Raw genomic sequence first — 21,096 nt, 5'->3', positions numbered from 1 at the left:
TGTAAATGTTATTGCCTTGCTGTTAATGTTCCACAGTATGACATTAAACCAAAGTTACAGGTCTGTGGAGAGGCATTCGTCTTCTTTTTTTATTGAATTAATGCCATATAGTGGAAAATTCTAGAAAAAAACAACAGGTAATGAACAGGTAAAGAGTAACTTTCACTTTGTGGTGGTAATACTGTAATGTGCGGTGAATGGGGGGAATTGCACACAATGTAAGAGCAAAATTAGTCAAAAGAAATGGAAACATCTATAAAAATGCATAACTTTACCTTGACATCTACCTAGGCCATTGCCCATCTTATCATATTCGTAGTGACAGTGCTTGTGTTAACGTAAAGCATGAATAGAAAGTGAAATGATTATTATATTTGTCTTTAATTAATCACAGCACTGAGCCTGTAATTACCTCCCATTAATAGAACCATCTCACATGTTATTATCCTTCTCCTTTGTTCTTCCCTGCCAACTTAATTTGTGTGCCTTTATCAGAATGGAACAAGGCATTATTGTATTTGTATTTGAATAAATGTATAATCCAAATTCAGTCCCAACAGCGGAAAAAGTGCAATGTCCCGGTTTTTGCTCGTCTGTGTTGTTGTGCTGAGTCATGAAATAAACAACACATTTCTCACTGGAATGAATAATAGTGTGTGTATCATGTGTCACCGGTCTATTATTTAAGACTCTACAATGACAAGTAACTCATCAGCATGAGTAAGTAAAGAGGAGGAGAACCGACCTGATGCAACCTGACATTTAGAAAAGAGCGCTGCCCGAGGTCGTTACGTGTGAACACATGGTTCTATGTAGTATTAAGCCTATACTTGTATTTATGTTACAGTTATTTGGAATGGTTTTATGGCAGTTATAAGATAAACAAACAAAAAATATTTTTTTTAAACATTATCGAAAAATAATTAATGTATCAAGATGCTATTTACAACACTCAGCCCAAGGAAAAGACATTGAAAACATTTTGAAAAAGCACTGGTTCTTTGTTCATTGGATCCATCACTGGCAAATGTGTTCTACAAGCCTCCTAGAATAGTGAACAAACATCCTCCAAAGACAAATACGAGTTGAGTATGATCTGATTCTACCAAAAAGCAGTACATTTTTCAGACCCTCCACCAGGAAACTACAGGTGTGGGTCATGTACACAATGTAACTTTACTTACAAATGTAAAACAAATCCAATAACAGGCAAGACTATGACAATCAAGGGGACAATTACATGCTCCACTAAAAAATTTAGAAAAAGATTTTTTTTTTGTAAGGAATTGTATTCTTTTTTTCAAATCATGATATTTTATTCATTTGTCCGTGTCCTTGCTGTACGCCTTGTAATACCAGTATTTTTGTCTCCATAGAAACATACAGCAAGCCAGTTTAATAGTTTCATCTACAAATATATAGATGAAATAATTAAACTATTCTAGTAAGACAAGAGGAATATTCTTAATTTATACAACAAGTCATGCATTTTGATTCTCTTCACTCTTCACCTGACTTGCCCCTCAAATTCACATGCATAAGGCACACAATTGGAATAAAAGGCAGTAACACTTAATTTGCATATTATGGCTTCAACATGTGGCGGCAGAACAGGAGCTGAGAGGATCAGAGGCTCGTGCGGTGCAGTGAAAAGTTTGTTCTATATTCATAATGCATTCAAGCCAGATTATTCAAGAAAAGTTGTTTTATTCATAGAGGAAGAGAAGGATCCTAAATGGAGTGGGTGGGCAACAGTGAGGCAAAGGGGAACGACAAAATCACACACACTACGTTTACATGCATGGGGAACTCGGAACAACGAAATTCGATTGTCTTTGCCCCAAAAACCAGTCAGACCACTCTTGTCCCATTCAAGTCAACGAACCGATTTGGTGTGAACGGAGGGCTAAGACACAATCGGGGACCTAACTGGCACTAAAACTTTATACCGTATTTTCCAGACTATAAGTCGCACCGGCCAAAAAATGCATAATAGAGAAAACAAAAATAATATATAAGTTGCACTGGAGTATGAAATGCGGTTGCATGTGGGAAAATAACAAATACTATCACATATAAGTCGCTCCGGAGTATAAGTAAAAGTATATAAGTGTAAATATAAGTATAAGTCGCACCCCGGCCAAAACTATGAAAAAAGGTGCAACTTATAGTCCGGAAAATACGGTATAAAGTTTTAGTGCCAGTTAGGTCCCCGATTGTGTCTCAGCCATAATTGGATCATTCGATTTATGTGTCAGTCCTGGACTATCTGCAGCATGTCTGTCTGTGGGAGAAGGATCTCTCATTCACTGTGGTTCTCCTTAAGGTTATGACTTCTCCCCCTAGTTTTTTTTATTTTTCCTTACTAAAAAGGGGATTCTCTGGGACAGTTATCCATTTGCTTAAGTCCTGTGAACGCTGATTAACCTGGTTCTCTATCATTGACCAATGACGGATTCGTGGATTGATTTTCTAACTTTCTACTGGTAAAATAAACAATTTTGTGCCGCCTGCGAGACAACTACTATTGTGATTTTGGGTTTTCGACATGCTGGGAACTGCTCTCGCTAGTATTTTTTATTTTAACGTAGCAGACAAAAAAAAATCTAAAATGAGTGAGTATGCATAGTTGTAACATACATCATAAAGTTGAATGTTTTTTATCAAACTTCACTGTTACATCAGAATCAGGAAAAGTTTATTGACATAAAAATTAAGGAGTTTCCTAAAATAAAATAAAAATAAACATTGACTAAATACTTTGAATAAATGTATACACAAAATATATTGTATGGTAAGAACAACAGTGCAAAACTAGTAGTGTAAATGGATGTTGTTGACATGAGTTGTTACGTGTTATTTTAAGTGTTCATGAGTCCAATGGCGGGAGGTTCCGGTCCGGATGGACTGTAGCCTCCTGCTCGAGGGGAGAGGCTCAATTAGTCCATGTTAAGGGTGAGAAGGGTTGGCTTTGGTCAGACCTGCTTGTCCCTGAGTCCTTGAGACCTACAGGTCCTGTATGTACCTGTCACAAGCGGAACAAGTCCTCAGTGGTGAGGAGTCTGTTAGGACAATGAGGGCTGAGACTTTCATCTCTACTGTCTTCTGGGTGTCGAGCTCCAAGTTATTGGTGTTGCACCAGAACTCCAGCCAGTCCACCTCCCTCTAGTTGCAGATTCATCAACATCAGGGATGAGCGCGATAAAGGTGTAATCTGCATACCTTATCAGTTTTACAAACTTGTGGCTGGCGGTGTAGCAGTTGGTGTTCAGAGAGAAGAGCAGGGGAGGTAGGAAGTAGGGAGGATGGTGTTGAACGCAGAGCTTAAGTCTACAAACAAGATCCTAGCGTAGGTCTCCGAAGAGTCTAGATGCTGCAGGATGAAGTAGAGTGCCAGGTTTATTGCTTTGTCCATAGTCACGTTGGCGAACTGCAGGATTTCCAGCAGGGGAGAGGACCAGGCACTCAAATGACCTCATGACAACAGATGTCAGCACCACAGGCCTGTAGTCATGTGGGGCTTCTCTGGGACAGGGACAATGTTGGATGACTTGAAGCAGGCAGTGAAATGACATGACTCCAGGGAGGTGTTAACCAGGAGCCAGTACATCCGCACAATGTCTCAGAGTGGGAGAGACACCATCCAACATGCAGCAGAAATACTACACAGATGTTCTCCCGATGTGTTTCTGGGAGGTTTGAGATTCGAATCAAGATATCTGAATTGTAGTTCCCAGATTTACACACATTTTAAAAAATCGGTTACAACTGAACAAGGCCATTATTCAGTTCTTTCTGCCTTACATGTAAACGTAGTGACTGAACTCAACAGCAACATTAAAACTTTCGTGGATTTCATTGTACAAACATAGACAACATAAAGTCATTTTTGATTATTTATAAAACATACACTCGGTCAGTGGATGTGATCTCCAAAACTGGCCCTGTGAGGTGTTCCCTGAAGTAATATTATACAAATTATTACAAGGAGGAAACAGATCGCATCTAACACAACTAATGATACATGTATTTATTAGTGTATGAACACTTGCAGAGCTTTTGAGTGCATTATTAATTATATATTATATACAATTTCAGAGTATCAGATAAGAAGATGGTTAAATAGACTAGAAAAGACCAAGACAAACTGCACTTAGTTCACGGTCATTACAGAATACTTGGTAATAACAGTTTGAGAGCCATTTAACTGTGCCCGGTCCAGTGTAATTACTTTCTGATTGATCACTCATTTCCTCTATTCAGCCCTTAGATAAAATGTACCAAGACCTCCTGGATTCCATTATCCACAATACGCTGTGTGCCTGGATCAGAGTAACCAACTTGTGTCCATATTTGGTACACTGCGCACAGGTAAGACTGTACAGAGAAATAAACGGCCGGTGAGGGAGAGGTAGAGGTGATGGAGTGTAGACAGATGTGTTCTTACAAAGGGCTGATCGTCCCTTGGAGCCCCACTTTTCACAGCACGTGGCAAAGCTCATATATCAGTGTACAAGTCCCCCCAACACAACTGCTCCTGTCACCATCATGCTTCACCATGAGAGCAACCCTGGCTCACTGCAATGCAAAAGGATGAAAAATATGCCCCCTAACAGAATTTGAAAGTAAGTTGCTCACGATGTTTGGTTGAATGAGTAATGTTTTGCCTTATTCAAGCTTTATAAACTACATCAGAGTTTAGCCTTTTTATGGTGTATTTGCTATGTAATGTCCAGTCCGGAATGAGGAGGATTTTCTTGGATTACAACACCACTGAATAAACAGGGTTAAGTGAATGAATCCAAAGACAACTCTGTGCGTACATATGCCACATTAAAGACAAATATGCTAATTTCCATCTGTCAGCAGTCAGGTGTTTTTCAGAAGCAGCAGTGGCTAAATTGGTAAAGCGTCCACTGGTCCACTTTATGTATGCATAAATCGCAGTGGATTATGCATTTGTGTGTGTGTGTGTGTGTGTGTGTGCGTGCGTGCGTGTGTGTGTTAGGTTTGGGCACTTTTCCTTTTTCCTCCCTATTGGTTATAATAATATTTTGTCTGTTCAGTTTTTGTCTAATGATCAGTTTAGTTTTTTTTATTAGATTGGTTCCCGGCCGCGGGTGCGCGCCCTGGAGCCTTTAAATGGAGACCGGATGGGCTCATCTGTCTCTCTCAGCTCGGCTCCGCCCATCCCGCTACGGTCCCGCTTCGTAGACGCACTCGGCTCGCCTGCTCCCAGCTGGCTCTCAGTAGCAGTAGCACTAGCCTGTTTTGTTTGGCCTGGTGGGACCGGTAGTCCCATTTTCGCTTTTGTTTGGGGCTAGATAGGGGGTTTGGTGTGTCGTATTTTTGTACTTTAGGTAGAGGTGTCGGCACCGGCTTCGACGGCCCTATACGGGGCTGGCCCGGTGTCGCTCCTATTTTATTTCTGTTTGGCTGGCCCACCAGGTCCACCTTTCTTTTTATAACTTTGGGGTGATTTTTAGGGCACGGGGGTTCGAAATTTGGCATTTATTTTTGGTGAAAACCTAATAAACTTGTTTAAACTTGTCTTCGTCTCCGTGTCCGTTTAAATATGTTAAACCTCTCTTCGGGGTCATAAGTGTGTGTGTGTGTGTGTGTGTGCGCGTGCGTGCGTGCGCGCGTGCGCGTGCTGATGTAAAGAGCTTTGAGTGACCATTGCAGGTGGAAAAGTGCCATAACCATGAGACCAATGACACACAAACACACCTACAAAATGATATAATGATTTGTTTGATTACATTTTAATCTAATCTAACATAATATGAACCTTATTGTAGAATGTATACAATTCAGACATATCTCGCTTCTTTTATAGCGCCGGACAAACATGGCCAGAGTGATAAACATAACATATTCTGCCCTGAACCATCTGGTTAATTTGTACCGAACTATGTGTCCCTCACAATGGCTGCTTTAATCCCATCAGGCAGAACACTAGATCATTCTCCAGGTGCTCGCATTTAGGAACGAGTTTGGACAGAGTTCACTTCTCCTCAGCTACACCAATTTACCTCTCTATTCGAGGAGCTCCATTAAAGGACCATTGACTACACTTGCACTGAACTGTTAAGTGTGGGGGCACTGCAGTGTTTTCTTGAAGAAAAAGTTTTCCATATTTTCTTGCAGGTGCAAAAAGCTTCTTCTTTTTGTCAACAGCCAGAAAAGTTTGACAAGTCTAGTAGAAAACTGATGCTTTGTTTTTTCTTTGAAATATATTTTGAATAGTAATAAATGCTTATGTAATATTTTTAAATAACAGCACATGTCCAGTACTCCTGTCAACCAGATGCCTAGTCTGTATTTCTGTGGCTTTGTAAATGCATCTGTTATGATTGAGGAAACACCTCATCCTTCTCCTCCAGTCTGCAACACTTTGCTTGACTTTCATAAATCACACTCACAGACCTGCAGACCTGAAGAAGAGAAATGCACTATATAACTCGAGGAGAAAAGTTGGGCCTGTTTTTTGAGTACTTTTGTCGGCAGCTGTAATAAAGGTCCCCAGATCCCACCAACTTCCAGGTGCAAAAGACTTTTTGATAAGTAACAATTCCCTGGGCAGTGGACATGAAAAATGCCAGTCTTTTAGCGGCAGTCTAGCGAGCCCTCTGCATGACCAAGGCCAACATTAATCATTGTGCTGTGGGCCCCGAGCTCACTTTAGCCTGGTACTTAGCATGTCACCAACATTTCTGACCAATGATAACGCACCGGAGAACCCTGTGTGCTTTTGGGGGACCAATGCTAATCAAAAAGATGAGGAGCACAAATCAAAATCTGCCGGTTAACACTTCGGCCTGCCAAATTGCTAATGTAACGTGCACAGTTTGCCACATTACAGGGACATTTGAGGCAGGCAGAGCTGAGAAGTGGCAACAGTTAGATTGGCTAATGGTGCACATTAGTCTTTATAAGGCTGGAGATGGTGCGCCAGACGCTGCTGTTAGGGGGGAGAGAAAGACGGGATGTTAATGCAGATAATGCAAAGTAGGGTAGCCGGAAAAGGTCAAGGTTACATGTGAAGTACAGTCAAGAGGTCAGTTTTTAATACAGCGTTAGACCCAACAAACAGTTAAGCTCCTTTCACTGAAAAGCAGTCTGAGCAAAAGAGTTTTTTTACCAGAAAGGATTTCTAAAGTCCACATTCAGTCCATTCCAACGTCTTATTTAAAGCACACAAGTAAATAATAATCAATAGAAACAAAATCAAGGCACATTCAAATGAAAATAAAAGTCCCACTTAGTCAACAGTCTGTCAAATTTGCCCATTTCCAAATTAAGTCTGAAAGATTTTTGTTTCTATTCGTCTGATATCTGTCATTTTTCCTGCTGCCAAAAATATGTTCCAAAGGGGCCCAAATACATAGTTCTAAAATGTGTTGATTTCTGTCAAGTATTTTTGAGTAACAGTTCCAAAACACGTGATAGTCGTTTGCCTCCTTAGCAATTCCCCTAGATGTGATTTGTGGTCCACTACTGGGGTGAACACTATTATCCCACTTTTCGTCTGTCAAAGCAAGATCACCCTCTCTTTCCAATTATTTAAAAATATATTCAGTAGAGTAACTGTCCAGATTGCTTATGCATTGATAGGCTAAAACACATCTGTTGGCATCGCCATATCTGTTTAGGTTCCGCCCATACTACAATGCTGCACTGTGATTGGTTAGTCACTCAGCTGCCGGTTCAAACAGCGCAAGAGAGACCCGATAGATTCTCAAGAGTTTGAGAATCAAATATTGCGAGAATTCATCTGGCTGGTATTTACATGGTCATGGGATGAATATAGCTTTAACCTCTTTAAGCATCATTCTTGAATACACCGTGCAATATAGTGTTGACATGTTTGTCAGTGCACCCAATGCAGTTGCCGGAGTAAATAACCTGACCTTTTGCATAAATATATCCTGTACTAAAGACTGGGGCGCTGAGAGTATAGGATCATTGTGTTGTACCTTGTGTTTTGTTGAGTATAGCTCAACCGGCACCTATGAAGGTGCCGGCTAAATATAGTTTTTCTATATTGGCAATTGATTATAACAAGTGTTCAACAGTGCAGGCTGATTAATCACTACTGGATATTCTTAAAGCACCACCAAAATTGAACCAAATTGAAAAAGAAGGGCTATTATCACCACCTCACTCACTCTCACGAGCCAAGACCATTACTTATTTAAATCTACCAAGTCTCTTCACATTTCAAGTTACTGCATTTGCATTTAAGAGCAAAATTCTCTTTGTAAAAGCTGCAACACATCGAGCAGATGAGCTGTCTGAAGAAGTTTGACTGTTCTGCAAGTTCAGCAAAGTGCATTAGTTTGGTGCGTTTTGCTTGAGGTTTGCTGTTATGACATGCTGGAGTGTCTCCAAGTAGCACTTCTAATGGTTAAGCGGTTTCACATATATAAGGAAGCTTTTATTCAGTAGCAAGTAGCAAGTTGCTCCTCATCTGCAAGTGTTCTTTTCTATTGGGTCATTTGACTGTTAATTGAAGACCAATCCAAGAAAAAGAAAAAAATCCCTATAAAAGGTTCACTTAACGTTTCAAATGGCTGCTATACATTTTTATCTTGTCTGTGTTATTGTTTTGCCTGGAATGTGTTTCACTATTATGCCAGGACATTATACATCTCCATTGAGACAAGCGGGTTAAGCCACCATAGGTTACAAGTCAGATCTGGGAAGAGGCAAGCTCAATAAAAACTCCTGTATTCATTAAATGCAAGGAACTATTTCCACGTTATATCATGGTCACCAAGAATTCTTACTGTCGAGGATCATTCTTGTATAATCGTACAGATAGTTTCGGCAGCAGTTAATCACTGTTCTATTGCTGCATTTACATACTCGCACAAGTTGGGAAAGAAAGTCAGGCACTTAGGTCAAAGGTTTTTTCGTTTATTCAAATGGGTGCCAATAGCTGAAAGCGGTGCAATCAGCTAGTCTTCCTGGGTCCATTACAATTAAAAACAGATTTCATTTCAATTACATGGTTATCAATCATTCAATTTCATAATATTTCATGCGTTAAGTGTTAAACATTTAACGCATGACTCTTTAGGTTATATATGATGTGGTTCCAATTGCATATCGCTCTGTACAAAACAAATTATTTTCATAAAGTCCCAAAACAGTATTTGGGATAAGAAGACCATTGGCTGTAGTTTTAATGATATGCTTATGAATGGAATCACCGTAGGCAATTTGATTCAATATAAAAGCAGGCATTTTCTAGGTTATTGTATTGTATAACAAGGTGCTCAGTTTAACTCAATCTTTATTCTTCTGTCTAAATTAAGCAATGGCAGAGTGGAATACACCAGTTCTCTGCTTGTTCTAATCAATACTTTTGATTCTAATAAAAAAATTGCTAGACCTTTCAGAGGGGCAGAAGAGCACACTTAATATGACAAGTGACATAATGTTAAAGAATTTGTCATCATCAAGATGTGTTTCTGAGACAGCTTATGTTGATCGAATACTTATGCCCTAGATCATTAAAGTCATGTAATTTATTTTTAATGCTTAAAATATTTATGTGTGCAAAAACCAAATTGTGTAGTTTTGGGTTTACCCATCAGTATAAATCAACATTATCACCTAAAAATATATGATAATGTTCAAAATGCCATTCACATTAGAAGATTATGAGTTCTTTAATTAATGCTCTTTAGTCAAAATAATTAGTGTATCGTACCTCTTCATTCGAATAGATGTTGGACCCTTTAAAGAAAGGATGCACTGTTTATCTTTAAGTCGCAGCAGATTTACCATTATTTTCCTGGGCCATCCCGTCTCATGGTACTGACCCATCCTCTGAGCATGCTCTATTTCAGCATTTCCATCCAGACCCAAATAACTGGAGAAAATGTGCTGAACCTTACTCTCCCATGCGCGCCAATGCTCTTCCATCATTCAGGGGTTTACTTTCCGTTGTTCTTATCATAAAAGCAACACATTTGCAAGAAAAACTAGTGTATTATTACCAATGTAACATTAGCTTGCTAAAATAAAAGTTGTAGGATGTTTTCCAAAACAAACGTTTTATGTAGGCAGTTTGTAAAACCATGATAAACAGATTAAAAAACTTGGACCTGTAAGTAAACTCGTTTTAATGCACTCTGCAGCGTGCCAGGGTTTTCTAGACATAATTCACACAGAAAAGGAAAAAGTGGGCGGGGCAGAATAAGGTCAATTGATTAATTTCAGATTCTAGAATGTGATGATATCATACTGCCAGATGGGACGCTGGAGCCGGATTTCTCTGTTGCTTTGCTTTTATCAATAATATAGGCCAGAGATTGTTCATCATCGGTTTGTGGAAAATCACCAGAAAAGCAACACTGTGAATCCATTATCTCACTTTGCCATGAAATAATGTATCTGAAAGGTACATTTATAAATGTTCACCTTTTTATTAGTAACTATACCCCATTAACCTCTTGTATTACAACAAAAGGAATACATTTTAACAATATTATTTTTTGCTGATATCAAATAGCATTGGCCATTAGAATGTTATGATGTCCTTTGAAACCCAACAAGGGGTTCTGATGCATTAAAACAGTATTATGCTCTAATAGTTTAATCCTAACAACATTTCCATGGGACAAACAGTTGGTGGAGCCTCCACCACAAAAGTTACATAGTGCACCTTTGAAGGTGGCCAGACTAATGTAATCCCCCTAAACATTGTATGCCAACAGAAAATTCAAAACATATTTACTTTTACAGTAAAATATGAAGTTAACTAATTGGCCAAGAACTCTATCTTGGCTCATTTTTTTGTTGCCAGAAACACTCTTAATCAAATTTCAGGTTTCCAGTATCTTAAGATGGACTATTCAATGTCGTCATTCCAGTATTTTCCCCATTAAAATGTTAATGCGTCCACTTTTCTAAGGCATGCTCCTCATTTCATTAATTTGTATCACTGTATAAAAAATGACTTTATCATTCAGTAAATAGATTGCAAATTATATGGTGGTGTTTCATCATGCAACCTCATCTGCCTGTGCCTTGAAGCTTGTACATGTGGAATCTACAGTGTGTTTATTTGCCTCTCTAACCTGATGCCTGGCCACCTCATAATTAATTCATTGCTTCTTTCTATTGACAACCTGACCGCCATTTTTGAATGAACTACATCCCTATTTGGAAATTGATTTTACTTGTATGATGTTCCAAAATAATGAAAAAGGGTGTAGCATGTATAAGTTCTTATAACTAATATACTTCCTGTAAAAACATGCATAAACATTAGCTTTAAAAAAAAAAAAAGAAAGCCTGCAAGCATTTCCCCGATGCTTTTTTAAATAATACAAGCCAGTGTTGTGTTTTGGTCATAGAGCCTTCATCATCTGTTTGCAGCTATGTGGAAAATCACCAGAAAAGTAACATTGTGAATCCATTGGTTGTGGAGGTCAGCTTGAGCGGTGCAGAGGTGCAGGCGACTTGTCATGTTGACATTCAGCCAAGGTACATGACTACAGGAGCAGAGTGATGAGCACGAGGAGTCCATTTAGTAATTAAGGTTCAGAACAGAATGGGGGAAAAAAATATTGCAGTTGAAATGTATGACGCTGCGCTGCCTGGTGGTTAAGGTGGCAGCACATATGCCAGGCTTCACATGCAGCTAACTGCAGTGTTGTTCGGATCCCGGCTTCGACACTTTGCTGCGTGTCCTCATCCCCATTTCACGCTGAAACTGTCCTATCAAGTAAAGCCTACGGGCCAAAAAAGATAAGACATATATGAAGTGCCCAATGGTCACAAAAAAGTACTGTAAAACAACAATAAACAAACACTTAACTTGTCTATTTATGCTTTATGTACAAATTAACATCAAAGATCATTCTTATCCTACATGAAGACCTAAATAAAAAACATTCATATTACATTAAATGAGTGATTCATTCACCCCCTCTGGCCATCAGTCATGCTGGCCAATCAAGGTTGCTCAGACTGGGAGAGATTTTGACTGATCATTTAATCGCCATTATGGATTAGATTGATGGGCGAAGAAGTTGCTGTTAGGGCTCGCTTCAATTAGTTAACTATCGACTTGTGCTGCCTAATGGGCCATTGGCGGCTGGCTGCAGATGAATCCGTGGGTATAAAAAAGCCCAGGCTAGCTGGCTTGGAGACTGGGCACTGATTCAATTTTCTTCATGGACAGTGGAGGGACGAGTTTGCCATCAGGGGCTATAGGGCAATTTCTCAGCCACGCGTTGTCGATAGAACCTGGAAAAAAGGTAAAAGATATCATGGAGGGAAGAGAATGATGTATAGAAGCAGCGGGCTATAGGTGACTCAGTGACATACATCATGGGGGATGGGGGATAGGGTATTATCTGGTGTCAAAAGGTGGAGGTGAGGGTTAAGGATTGATATCAAAAGACAAAGGGGACAGGCTTTGTTTTATGGGAGGAGCAAACAAATCTTAAATGGAATCTAGACACAACCAGCAAACGCAAATATTTTCTTTTTATCTGAAAAATCCAAGTAGTTGTGTAAGTAGATATATTGCATTGGGGCCAAAGATGAAGATGGCATTTTATTTATTTTATTTTATTTGCATACGTTAAACAGCAGCAACAATTGCTACATGTATTGTCTGTAATGAATGGTAGTTTTAATTTATGAAAGAAATGAATATTATTTGTTAAAGGTGCACGTCTACAGCCACCTGCTTGTCTTTGTGGATATGTTATTGCTTAGCCTAGAATGTTCCCTAGCATGGTATTAAATATATCCATCTCCATGGAGGCCAAGACATAGATAAGATCTGTGGAAAGGCGACCCCCAGTCACAGTAAGAATACTTTGTTTCTCTTTAATAAAAACACCTGTAATTAAATAAAACAAGATATTTCAGACAATGTAATAACATCTCCATGGAAGCAGGCAGGTAAAGGGTCTCAACCAGAAAAGTTACATAGTGTTGAATGTTGTAATGCTTAAACACTTAGTCAAGAACTATCTCATCAAACAACAATATCTGTGAATCCTATAATAGACAATGTAATTCCCTTTAACCCACAATGTTTGTTCATATCTTCCGTGCACAGACTTCCTTGAGATCTTGGGTTGACGCATCAGTTTATTCTCTTCTCTTCCTCTCCGTCGCTTCCTGGCGCAGTCGCTTGGAAAATCTACTTTGCCCACAAGAATATCAATCACTGCTTTTGTTTAGCATATTATATCTGTGAGTTTTTCCATTTATCATTTTCTATGTATTCTAGAGATTGCACCTCCCCGGGAACAGCTGCACATATGGTCAATAAACAGAGGAATCTTGGTGTTTGGTGTTTTCAGTGCAAAGCTGGAGCCAGACAGAGAACAGGCCCAGACCGCTGTGCTGGGAGTTCTAGTGAGCATTGACCATTGGAGAGCTGGCACAAACTGAAATTGCCCTCATTTCGGAATCTTGTTTTTCTCCAAATTGCTCCTAGTGAAAGCAGATGCGCCCTGCAGATCAACTGGCCTAGTGTTCCAACCTTTCAATTCTGGTTAGGTTTGTTTATTGCTGTGCCAGCTCTGGATTGCAGCACGGCTTCCATGGCACAATTCTTGTTATGCACTTAAACTGTTCACTGACTAGAATTATAATCGTTTATAGCATTCAAACTTCTGACCTACATTCAGTGCAAAAACTGAGGAAACCACATGAGAACAATAAGCAGTTTAGTTAAAAAAGTTAAAAAGAAAAAATCATATCAGGCAGTTAACTAGGCAATTAACATTATCATCTAATTTATTATTAAGTTGTCATAAAAGTAGAAAATTCTGGAAGAAATGCTTATAGTTTAGGGGAAATTGTTGTGTAATTGTAACTGCATAATGTCCAGTTACCACCAAACCTCCCCATTCTCATCCACAAACGTTGTCCTTAGCTCTCACTAGACTGTAGGGGTGTGACTCTTTAAGTTCCTGGGAATCTGATTATATTCCGATTTTTGGGGACTCTATTTCATTCAAAAACAATTCCCGATTAAAAACTATTCTCAATTAAATTCTGAATCAATGTTTTATCCGGGCTTTATTTATTAGCTTATGTGGCTTAAAAACATGTTTTGCAAGGACCAATTATTATCTTGTTGCAGTGATGAAAACCTATTTATGAAAGTTAACAATTAATTATAATTCTTAAGTTCTAATGATTTTACAGTAATAGCCAACTAAAGAAGAATGAGGCTCTGACCTTTTAACTCTGACAAACTGTGGCTGTAGTTAGTGCATTAGCTTTCCTCCAATGCAAACAACAACAAACCATGGAACAAAGTGATTAAAAGTAGAGAAGAACATTTGTTCATATTATATGGAATTTTAAAAATCCAAATGAACTGAAACAGAGTCTAATTGAAGCCGCCTATAATATTTTAAAAGAGTGTCAGAAAACACTCTTCTGTTTTATCTATTAATAAATTAGGAGGTAATAAAATGGAAAACATGGAAGGATAGAGGAATCGCAAAATTTGTATAATTCATGATAATTTATTCAAATAATTCAATGAGTTATTGATCAGTATGATAAACCACAAAGTCATGCCCTAAACTCCATAACTTTAAAGAATTCCAATAAAAAACTTCATAGGTATAGACTGTATGTCTTATTGCTTTTATGAATTAGAGGATATGCTTTTTAATCAAAATGTAAAGAATTAAGTTCATTAATGAGGGCAAAACTCTGTATATGTATATATATATATATATATATATATATATATATATATATATATATATATATATATATATATATATATATATATATATATATTTATTTATTTATTTATTTATTTATTAATTTTTTAGTGTTTGCATGTTTTCTCTGTGTAATTAAATGTATGAAGTGGGACAGAAAGGGGGCATTGAAATAAGTAAATAAATAGATAAATAATTAAATTCATTCATTCATTCATTAATGCATAAATAAATACAAAATAAAAAGTAATGATGGCGCTATTCAGGTAGTAATGCAGAAGAAGAAAAATGAGGGGCATCATGCATTGAGCACAGGCCATAAGGCCATCTTGGATTCATCTTCCAAATCTTCTTATAGTTCCATGGTCCATGTTTGTTGGTTTATTCAACATACTAGACAGTCATAATCAAGTCATACAAATAAGATATTGTCCTTTCCAGTATGCCTATTTCAACATTGACTAGGACTTGCAGTGAGAGCTCGCCAAAGTTAGTGGCAGCGATTGTAATCTCTGTGCCTAAACTCTGGCTGAGGTATAGTTCTGACAGGGGAAACCTTTTCCTTGGCTTTGCCTGAAGCTGACCACCTGGCTGGCATTTAGCATTACCTGTCAGTCTCTACTGTGTCTATGCAAGTGCACAAGTGTATGAGTGGAGCAAACAGGATCGGTTTACTAGTTTACCCCTGCCATCTCCGCTAATAATAAATATTAGACTCCATAGGGGCTAATCATTAATCATTTTTTATATGACTTACAAATGCATCCAAATAGTAATCTGGTAAATCACCAAACTGTCTTGTATTTTATGGAATGGCAAAATGAATAGTAGCAATTTGCATGATGATTAGGTTAAAGTTAGACCAGTTTGTAGATTGGTATAAAAAACAATATGTCATACATTTTTACATTTTACCTGTGTCCAGTTGTTTATTTGTTTGTTTTTGTGAGTGAAATAAAAACATGGACAGTTATATTATTTTGTGGTGTTGAAAATGCAACTGTTGTAGTTGTATTTTTGTGTTCATATTTATTCTTGAATCTTGAGGTATAGCATAAACCCTCTGCCTTTCCCAGTCCAGGGCTGAATATATTCCTAAACTTATAATGAAAAAGACCTATTACAACATTGCTCCTAATGCACTTTACCCACTCTCTGTGTAACTAAAGCCAGCAGTATAATAGAATTTGTGTTTCACTGAAGCATTACTGGTCCTTTCTAAGCAACGCCGAGGATATTAGAAAAATACTTACCCACATGCATACCACAAATATTAGAAAGCAAGATCATTTATACCACACACAGAGTAGTTTAATAGAAATTCCAGATTAACATAAGTAAGGAAGAACTGCATAAAAATACTGCACGGGACAGCAATATGGATTTATCTGTTCATTGTTTGTGATCTTATACGTACATATGTATTTATAATCGGTTGGGATTCAGACTGCACTGTCAACCAAATAGTAAACACACAAAAATCTAGATTTATATAAGATAATGTTTTATGACTGCTCCCATAAGCAGTAAAAGGTGCACTACTTAACTTTTCCGCTTTATCGATACAAAAGTCTGGTACACAATGTCTAATGTTGCAGAGATGAGATAGTGACATTTATTTCTTTGTCTTTGTAATCCCTCATTCGTCCAGGAGTGTTCCATTGTAGAAAAAGATTCAGTTGTAGTCATCTGGACTCTGTTTGCCAGGGACAATAGGAGGCTTATAGCCCATTAAAGGACTGATAGAAAACAAAGAGGTTTAGTTTCTGGTGAAACCAATTACACCTTTTCATCAGGAGGTCCCTCCCGGTGGGCAGGGCCTACCCTGAATAGGATAAATATCTGAGTTCCCGGTCCTTATTCGCAGATTGAGAATGACTCTTGGATGGAGTTGGAACGTGTCCAAATGACTACTCCTGAATCTTTTTCTACATTTTAACCCCAAACACAACACAGTGAAAGAAAGAAAGACACAAAAATATAAGTAACAAAAGACATCCAATGAAACTAAATCACAATCCACCTGGTCCAAAGTCTTTCAAACAGGTCAATTTCAAAGTATCCCAAATTTAATGTTCTAAATGTTTCTAATGTCAGTTATAATGTTGAACCAGTTCTTGATTTTTAGTGCAGTTTGTGTCATCCATGTCTTTGTTATGGCCTTTTGTCCTGCTGCCAAAGTATGCTCCAAAGGTATAATTTATTTGTGTCTATGGCAGGAGTTTTGAGGCCCAAATACATAGTTCTGAAGTCAGGAGAATAAAACAATCTGCTGTGTTTTATTTCAAACTGTGTAAGTTATAAAATATTCAGTTTTCAGCAAAGAACAATTAAAGCAAGAAATACTTAAAACACATGTTGTTTTGTTGACTTTATTTTTTTTTTTATGAATACACCATTATGGCAAAGAAAAATGTATTATTCAAATAGTATTTGTTTTCCCAGGCTACTCCTCAACAAATAAACTGCATTCTATGTTTTGAACAGAGCTCTTGAAGACACTACAATTTGGGTGCAGCTGCTGTGTTTTATGTCTGTGTCACTCCACTTTATCTGGTCTTGTTTGATCTGGACCTAGAGGCACGAGGAATGGAATCCTATAGAGATCCAAGGCCACACTCAAGGGTATTGTGCTTACAGTCTATATCTCTACTTTGGACATGAGGCTCTCCACCTCCCACTGCTTCTCCCTCCAGCCCCTACGCTCACCCACCCACAGTGGCCAGTGTGGACTGCGGAGAAACATTAAAGTGCCACAGTCTAAAGTCTAAAGAATTAGCATTCACCTGTTAAAATGCAGTTTAAAGAATGTTGTTTTGTAGCATTGTGTAATCTGTAATGTCTACATGAGGTTAACTGTAGTAATTGGTGATATCATTGATTTTGGTTCGATCTGATACCAAGTCAAATTAAAGCCGCAAGCGGCGATAATAGCTCTCGTCACCCTCGCGGCCACGGTCAAATGCTGACCGCCCCGGCATGTCTTTCTCCCTGCCTGACCACCAGCCAGGAGCCAAGTGCACCATCATTGATGGAGATTTTAAGTTTGCCAAGCAGACAATGCCGTGGTTAGATCTAGTTTTTATCACCTCAGGCTAGGGATGCAAACCTAAACCCGCATTCAGGTTCAAGTCCGGATTCGAATCCAGAGGTTTAGGTTCAGGTCCGGACTCATTAGGTCCGGACCTAAACCATGCCATATTTGCATTATGTTACAACAGCATGACACAAGCTACTTGGCTCAATTAAGTTGAAGACACTTGAACAAGGACGACTATCAAACACAAGGCTTAACTGCAGAGTGAAATAAACTCAACTTGTCTGGTTTATTCACTGTTTTTTAACAGAAGTTACAACTTACAAATCACAAGCTACAAGCTAAGACTCAACTCAACAACAAGAGCATGTTGAGTATTGTTGACAGGGTCAGTCTGGGTCAAGGGTCAAAGCAGCTGTTTCATCTGATACAATGTTTTGCCTTTAGACACATTTCCACTCTTTAATGTTACAGATCCATTAGCATCAAAAGTCAGGTAAAAACCTTCAAACAGACAAAACACCAGTGTAAATAATTAAGTCACTGTGTAAAATAACAGTTACAAAAACTAGCATAAAAGTCAACTTGAATCACTATAAAGCAATCAAATTAGCAGTATCAAAAGTAGAATATGAAAATATTTTACAGAACAAATCAAAATAATACATCATATTAGCAGCATTAAACACCAGACCATATTTAACAACTGTAGAATACAAATACAAAATACTATGACAAAATATAAACTCCAATTAATGAATGCAGCAATTAAGCAATATTACTTTGACTTTACTTTGTATTTACTTAATACCAAATACATCACACCACAAAATAACACTTAAGTTATTTCATTCATATTTACACCCAGACCAAAGACCCAGACAAGAAACCACGCTGACCCGCCCCTTTAACACGCGGCCACGCACGCAATCCATCGATCACAACATCGCACGCGGCGGCCACAGCTTAAAACAGCTCAAATAAAGCCAGCGATCTTACCGACTGCCGCTTCAATGTTCACATGTGGATACACGGTTCTGCGCAGCTCGACACGTACGAGGCGCTCCTGTCTCACGCATCTTTAATCTTATTTCGCCGGCTTCACTTCTGCCCGGAAGACGCGTGCGTTGCTAATTAGGGTTCGTGTGCGCTATTGACAGCGGCGCATGGCAGTGTTTACGTCGTTTCCAGCGCGAATTTCGCGATCAATGGAAGGTTTAAGATGGTCTAGATTCTAGAACAAAAAGGATATAGTATTTGAGTGATATTTTATGAGTCCAGAAACGAATCACCGGGTTTCGTTTTTTTTTGGACCTGAACCGAAACGTTTTTACAAGTCCAGATCCGGTCCGTCTTAGCGGTACCATCCCTACCTCAGGCTTTTATCTAGACTTCAACCGGTTTTATCTTTTAGCGACCTGGAGCGGGTGATCCGTTCTTTTATCTCTACACGTACTGACTACTGTAATGCACTGTACACTGGTATCAGCCAAGCTAACCCTGTCACACTTACAGTTAGTTAAAAATTCTGCAGCATGTCTTTTAATACAACTTATTTATATGAAGATAAGTTGTTCTCTTAAGTTCGGGAGCAGGACCACGCCCCTTCCTGCGGCTACACTACTTAATCATCCAGATCACATACACCTGTGTTCATGACGTCGTGCCCCTCCCACCCTCTTTTAAATTGTTCTAATTATTCTAATTTGTCTCCTAGATGGGGTATCGGGGCCCGGGAGCCTTCAGCCCTCATCGCAAGAAGCCCCAAAACGGCATCAACTTCGTACATTTGTGTTGATCATGTTTCTCTCCTGCCAATAAACACCTTGCATCGTATCTGGGGTCGTGGTCCTTGCTAGTGAAACAAATAAAGTTGTATAAATGTTTGTCTGTATTTGTTATTTGCACAGCGTTAAATCTGTTTCTGTCAGACCTTGTCAAAAATAAAGCTGTTGCTTATTATGACAGGATTTGTACAGGAAATATGCCTGTTTCTAGAGGCCAAATGGTACAAAATAAGACACATGTTCAATACATTTTTTTGCAGGGGGGGCTATAGAATAATTTTGTTGTATGGGTATTCATTATTTGCAATCAAGCCATAAAAACACATGAGTGAAATTTGAACTCGGTTGGTCTATGCCGTTGGTTTCATGGAAAAACAGGAAATTAAGTCATTTTTGACGGCGTGCCACGCGGAGACCGTAAAGAGTTTGATTATTAAATTGAAATGTCTTTAGATGCAGAAAGTGGTGTTTTGAGCTCAATTGGACGAAAAACCAAGCACAAGTACTTTTTTGAAAAATAAAATGTTCATAGCAAGAGCTAATAAGAAACCGGGCAATAACAATAGCTCTAACATGTATTACGACATTGATCTAATATGATACCAATTAGTTTTGTATTAAAATGCATTTAAACTGCTCTATTATAAAATATTTTACGTTGGCGTATAGAGGATTTTATCATCTTAGGGTAAGGGTTAGGTTAAGTTAGGCTAAATTAGAAATATTTGCTGATAAACTATTTGCCTTAATTGTTGAATATTTTTATTAGAAAACTTTATAATGTATATTTAGATTTTTTGCATGAGAATAAAATACTTTGAGTGTCAGTATGATATGGATATTTTGGCTATCCGCCCATCACTTGTTGGTAAGTGAACAAGTGAAATATTGGGAAAATATTTAAGTAGATTATAGAAGCATGTTTAATACTTAATGCATTAGCAGTAGTGAAAGTTATTCTTGAAAGTTAATTAACAGTATAGCAAAGTTAAAATATAATAAATATACAGACGCAGAGGATTAATGTACTTTGAAACATAATACAGCAGTGTTACAGTAGCATAATAGTTTTACCCTAAACATTTTTGTAAATCAGAGTTCAACAAAATATGGCATAATTCCAAGTACAGTACCGTAAAGCTAGCTTCTACAAACAGTACTATGTTCAAAAGATTACCATTTGATTTAACCCCTCCCAAGATGTCTTAGGCCTTTCATTCTGATCTTCTCCTCTCTCTTTTTTCTTCTCTTGCTGTGTGGATCTTTATAAAACCCCAGCTCCAGTGTTGCCCTGTGGTAGTGTGGTTATGGCACCGCACACGTATGCCAGGCTCCAAGTGCAGCCGGCCGCTGTGCTCGAATCCCGACTCCGGCGATTTACTGCATGTCCTCCTCTCTCTCATTCCCTATTTCATCCTGTCCTCTCCTAATAAAGCCTACAGGCCACAAAATCTTGAAAAAGAAAAGAAAAACCCCAGCTCCTTGTTAGCACTGGAAAATAAAAAGAGAAGGTAAAGAGAATAAGCTACCACTGCTTGCTTTGCAG

The 21,096-nt window shown here is 38.3% G+C and overlaps 1 long non-coding RNA gene across 1 annotated transcript in view; it reads right to left on the bottom strand.

Moving 5' to 3' along the window:
* LOC140370691 (uncharacterized) overlaps positions 1–16,421 on the bottom strand; it is a 592,343-nt gene extending 575,922 nt beyond the window's left edge. The window contains exon 1 of the long non-coding RNA XR_011928380.1: positions 16,340–16,421. This is a non-coding gene — a long non-coding RNA (uncharacterized lncRNA). The remainder of the gene's footprint in view (positions 1–16,339) is intronic.
* Between the last annotated feature and the right edge of the window lie 4,675 nt (positions 16,422–21,096).

Source organism: Eucyclogobius newberryi, unplaced genomic scaffold (genome assembly GCF_026437365.1).
Source record: "Eucyclogobius newberryi isolate DKJ021-1_F unplaced genomic scaffold, fEucNew1.0.hap1 SCAF_21, whole genome shotgun sequence".
NCBI lineage: Eukaryota > Metazoa > Chordata > Actinopteri > Gobiiformes > Gobiidae > Eucyclogobius > Eucyclogobius newberryi.
This window is presented reverse-complemented; position numbering and strand designations above follow the sequence as displayed.